Here is a 5914-nt window from a genome sequence, read left to right on the forward strand (position 1 = left end):
TCACAGCAAAAACTGCAGCCGAGCCAGGGACCGGCCTGGCCTGGCCAGAGCCCGGGACAAGCCCCGCAGGCCCCATCTCCCGGCCGGGAGCCGCTGGGCCCAGCCCAGCCCCTGCCCGGGCCACATGGGCTGGGGAGGGGAACGGGAGGCCAGCTGGAGCTCTGTCACCTTTCACAGACAGGAAACAAAAAGAACAAGAGAGCTCCGGCTTTACATCTTAAGGTAGGGTTCACAAGTTGATCTCACTTTTCAATGGTCAAAACTGCTGTCAATTCTTAGAAATGACCAATAATTGGTCAGGAGAAAAGACTCCCATCAGTCCCCAGCAGCTTCAACTTCCTTAGCTCCCAAAACCACCTTAAAGGTAAAGTGACCCCATGACAGTAAGTCAGGGTAATATGTGCTTAGTTGCTTTATTTTGTCTTTGAGAGCACCACCTGTATCTCAAAAACAAAATCAAGAGCTTCACTGGCATCCAGTCATGAGTGTCAGCAGTGGGCATTGCTGTGATTTGTCTTCTCATACATCAGGTCCTGATTACACACCCTTTGAATTTTTATGGATTTTTTGTCATTAGTGAATATTTGTTTCAATAATCATTATTGAACTTTGATCAACACCCATTGTTTTTATTTAGCACAGATTCTATGAAGATGATCATCCCTCTCTTTGGTTGCAGGAACTGTATTTTTTGTCAATGCAGCAAGCTACCTCTCCACAAATTAACCCAGCACTCTTCGTGTAGGAACAAGCTGCATTCAGCTGCCTAAATTAGGTCTCAGGATACCAGGAAAATGTTGTCATCTGGATCTCAGGTGGGTTCCAAATCCAGGTACAAGTTCAATTTCTGAGTTTTTCTTGATTTCTCCTGTGCAACCAAGGAAGCAGTTTGATTTTGTCTGTTCAAGAACTCTTCATCAGCAAACGGGAAGAATAATCTCCACCTCTTATGAGCAGAGCAATTACCACATAAACTGGTTGATACACAACAAAGATTACAAGGCTATTTATGGCATTACTGTCATTATTAGAATAATTTTATTGGAGGACAATATTGTTTAGAACTTCCAGTCAAGAATCTCTCAATATTAAATCTATGTTAAAAAAAAAATAAAGAAATCCAAACAAAGCAGGAATGCTGGCTTTGTTCCTGTCTGAAGGAAACCTGAATCTAGACTCTTTTCTTTTATTAGGACTACTGAAAGTAGTAAATATTTTTATCATCAGCCGTGACAAAACGATTTTCAGAGAAAATCCCAGTATCTATAGTCCTGGTTTTGAATTGAGATTGCCTTTTTATGAAAAACTGATGTTGGAAATGCTTCAAGTGTTAAAAGATTTCAAGAGATGAAAGCCTTAGTTTATCTGCTACTCTAATAATGGATGTACTATTAAGAACTTAAATAGACTTTATGGTAATGTTAAAGTCCAGTATAGATGACAAATTTAAGTAGAGGCAAAAAAGATAGAAATAAAATTAAAAGATCTATGGAGGAATATAAAATTCAGGAATGTTTATGTAATTAATACCATAAAAGACAAAATCACCAAGATCCCCACAATATTAAAGAACCTGTTTTATTGATAGAAAGTACAAAGAGAAAATTACTGAGGTTTCCTAATTCTTAAGTTTTTACACATAAAATTCATTGACATATAAATATTATTTTATCAATTACCACAAGATTAGAAAACTTAAAAACTTACATATACAAAAAACCTCAACCCAGCCAACATAATAAAAAAAACAAAACAAAACAAAAAACAAAAAGCAACCCAAACAAACAAAAACTTTAAAAAAGTCAATAGAGACTGGAAGTCTGAACATCAAGATAAATTAGAGAAGTAAAAGGAAAAGTTTAGTCTCAGTTTAATTTATGAATGTTTACACTGAATCATTGAAGGCATATGTTTTAAGAGTTGTAGACAAACTTCCAAGCTGAATTGCAAGTTTGTTCTACTAGCCTTTTGTGTCCATTGTAGTTTTCATATTTCTCTGTGAAATTTTCATGTTGTTTTTTTAGTTTTATTGAGTGGGTACCAAGCTCTTCTCAGATAAATGAACATACACTTGAAGACCTAGATTGATCTAGTTACTAATTTGATCCTTTAATTTCACTTATATAAATAACAAACAAAATTGTGGAGTAAAAAGTTATTTAATTTTTCTTTATTCACGTATGGCTCTCATAGATTTAATTATACCACTTCGGTTTCACTGTCAGATTTTTCTTTACACAATAAAAACAGATCGATACAGTTAATTTAAAAAATGAAAAATTTAGAAAAAAATCAATTACAGACCAATGAGAAATAAACTTAATCAGCTTAAAATGATTTATGCTAAAAATAACAGAGAAAATAAAAAGTACTGTATCAGTTTCCCAAACAGTGGAGAGCTATTTTGATTGGAGAAACTGAAAAAAAAATCCTCTGTTCAAAGTCAATGTTAATAATACCTAAAAACTTTTGCCTGCTTTTGATCTTCCATTTTATTTCAAATTTGGTTTCATTCTTTGTCTTACAGATGCATATTAGTGAGATTGGGAGTTTGAGTTGGGGTTTTTCTGGGATTAAAGCATCTTTTTATGCTGAAATATAGACATACTAGGTATTGATTTATAATTGCATATGATTTTTTTTTCTTAATTTATGTTTGTATTTTCATTCATTGATTTTTTCTAAAGCAACAAATATCTAACTATCTCTTAAAAAACAAATTAAATAAAAAATAAAAATTAGTTTATATACATATACAGATACATATATATATATAGTAGTCCTTATACTGAAGGAATAATTTTGGGCCAAAGCTTCATTTTCACTCCCCTAGAATTCCTTTTTTCTCTGTGTGTTGTTTGCATCATTGACAGAAAGCATCCATGGAGCTCTCCTTTGCTTTTAGTTAGTTTTTGTAGCTAGCTGAGGTGGAGCAGTTCCCCAGATTGTGGCTTTTCTTTTTCTTTGAAATGTTTAAACCTGCTCTGGACTGAAAACCCAGACAAACACCAGGAGCTCACACCTGTGGCCCACCAGGCCTGGGACACGGCATTTTCCAGCACAGGAGGGACTGACAAGGGACTGAGCGAGCCGAGCTACACCCCAGGACAAGGACTCTCTCTGAATTTGCCATCTCTGTAGAACAGTGAGAGGTTCCATTGTTTAATATTATTAATTTTTCCGTATTTTGCTTGTTAAATAAACAGGTTTTTTCCACTTTTCTCAATGGAGATTTATTTCCTGAACCAGTTGGGGGAGGGTCTGCTTGAATTTGCTTTCTAGAAAAGACCACTTCAGAAGTTTCCTCCCAAAATTTGCCCTAAACCAGGACAAGTAATTGCATTGTTGAAACTATGAAACTTCAGAACCTTGAGTATGCTAAAGCTACCTTTGAAACATTTAACTGGAAAATGTATGGCTTCCTACTTGAAAATTTTTACTTTTTTATGAGAAAGAAAGACATCATTAAACAATTAGATTGCAAAATACTACTTAGAAATATCTTGTGATCTCTTGTAGGAAGTAAAACTAGTCCCTCCTGATTTCATACTTCATAAAACAATCCTAATCACATTTTAATTTCCCATAATGAATCTTGGTCTTGTCTTTGAAAACAAATCACAAAAATCACAGAACATTTTGAGTTGGAAGGAACACAGAAGGGTTGTCAAGTTCAAATCTTAAGTGAATGGTCTATACAAGGATCAAACCCGTGATCTTGCCATTAGCACCATGCTCTAGAAAGGAAAACAGCAGATATTTTTCAAAAATATTTTCCTTGAACATTCAAAAAAGAGAGGCTCAAAAAAACATTAAAAAAACATTAAAAATCCATCAGAGGTGTACTTTTTGAAAGTCAATTATCACACATAGTTATCTCTCCTCCAGTTCAAGACTTGATACTGAATCTCCTCTTTCAGAACTAGTTGGAGATAGGGATTACAATCTAGATGTGAAGAATTAAGATTATTTTTAGAAAAAAATCTAGGTTTCAAAATAGGCCTAACTGGACATCTGAATTGTATATCCTGACTTAGAGTGATAAACATTCCATCAGTTTTGAAAGATTAAAAGGAGAGCCTTTTCTGTTCCAAAATACTTGAAAATATTCTAATTTAGGACTTTGTAGGATTCAGACAGAGAATGGATTTAAAAGATGTCTTCTACAAGCCAAGTTACCAAAATACTTGGCTAATATATAAAGGCAAAAAATTGCTTTAGTGCCAATGAAGTCTAGACTCCTTATTTCCATTGTTTTTCCTTCTATTGAAAGGGACAAACCAAAATGCCTAAGCCTTGTTTCACAAAAAGTGAAACCCACTGTCAGTGTGAATCTGGGAGACTCCCTTCCTGCCAGATTCTTCCTCTCAGCCCAGAAATTTTCAGAAAACTGACATTGATCCCATAATCCTAGTGAGAGGCACCAGAACTGAGAGTGGTTTTTTAGATGTTCAGAAACTGTCAAAGTGTAATTTTTACAGCTTGCTGCTGCTTTGTCTCCAAGCTCACTTGATTTTGTTCTGTGCTAGCCTATAGCATGTCAAACATGGCTTAACCTGATATAACTCAGCATTTTTCCTGTATCTGCTGTTCCTTCTCCCTCTCCTTCGGCCCTGTCATGTTGCAGTGTCAGATCTCTCATGCAGTTCAATCTACATGCTGTGGACACAATATGTTTTATGTGCACTGGTACACATCAGTGCTATGCCAGCTCTAGGATCACACAAAAGAGCATTAGAGTATTATTTTATCTTCACAGGTTTCAGATGATTGTTTCACAAGGGAAAACCTACGAGGAAAATAGCACTGTCCTCTAAGGAGAGATTCCAGACCAAAAGGATCTGCAACACTGGTTTGAGACAAAATGTTAATTATGCTTTTATTTTTTTGAAAGAAAGGATGAGAAAGGACAGACCTAGTAAGCTCATCCCATCTGTTTTGTTCTTTCTTCTGTGTCCCTGGTGAATGGAATTTCATGTCCCACTACTGTCTGACGTCCTTAGGGTTCAGAGCTCTTGTTTTTCCTTCGTGTTCATCATCATTTTAGATGTTAATTCTATACAACTTTTTAATAAAAGCCTCTGTGTTCCCTAGTAAACATAGCTGCTCAATACTGAATGTGCAAGTTCAAAGAAATGAGTTGAATACCTTCACTTTTCTTCTTGTCTTCAAAGAGATGCCTATTAAACTGGCAGTGATAGAATGATGGCACATCACTTGCACACATTTATTCAGTGAAAAGATCTGGCATACCATTTGGTGAGAAAGTAATTACAATCTATGTTAACACAATATGCATGGTATGTCACTGATTGAACATTGAGTTATGTTTGGTGTCAGTCATTTCTGGATTTTTTTCTCCCTTCGTTGACTGCATATATTATAAAAGCACTGAGAAAAAAAAAAGAAACAAAAATAAGATGACAGGAATTCTATTTTGTTACATATTGTAGCAATTTTGTGTTTTTTTCCTTCAGACTACCCATTTGAAGGGAGGGAAAAAAAGTATTTTTAACAGTGATAATAAATTACATTTAATGACTTTTTCTTCAAAGGATTTAAACAACAAATGTAACCCCAAAACATTATCCCAAGGAAGGAGGAACCTTACTGTGAGACACTCTAATACTTTTGTTCCCCAACTACCATATGTGGAATTCTTTGCAGTAATTCTCCGCATCCTGGGAACAATGTTGGAATGGTACCATTTCTAGGACTTCAGAATGCAACATGAGAATTTCTCAGAACTGCTGACTTCATGCTTAGTCCTTAAAAATATTTATTAAGTGTCTCTTTACTGATAGGCCCACTGTTAGTGCCTGTATATTTTATGGAGAAAACTCTATCTATTTATCTGTTTATGATAAGAAAAACATTATACCCACTATTTTGACATTGAATAAAGCTTGGAAAG

The 5914-nt window shown here is 35.2% G+C and overlaps 1 long non-coding RNA gene across 1 annotated transcript; it reads left to right on the forward strand.

Moving 5' to 3' along the window:
* Positions 1–367: 367 nt before the first annotated feature.
* On the forward strand, positions 368–4917 carry LOC107214523. The gene is made up of 3 exons (XR_001524964.2): positions 368–530; positions 680–815; positions 4760–4917. It is a non-coding gene; the product is annotated as an uncharacterized LOC107214523 (long non-coding RNA).
* The last annotated feature ends 997 nt before the right edge of the window (positions 4918–5914 follow it).

Source organism: Parus major, chromosome 2 (assembly GCF_001522545.3).
Source record: "Parus major isolate Abel chromosome 2, Parus_major1.1, whole genome shotgun sequence".
In the NCBI taxonomy this organism is placed as follows: domain Eukaryota; kingdom Metazoa; phylum Chordata; class Aves; order Passeriformes; family Paridae; genus Parus; species Parus major.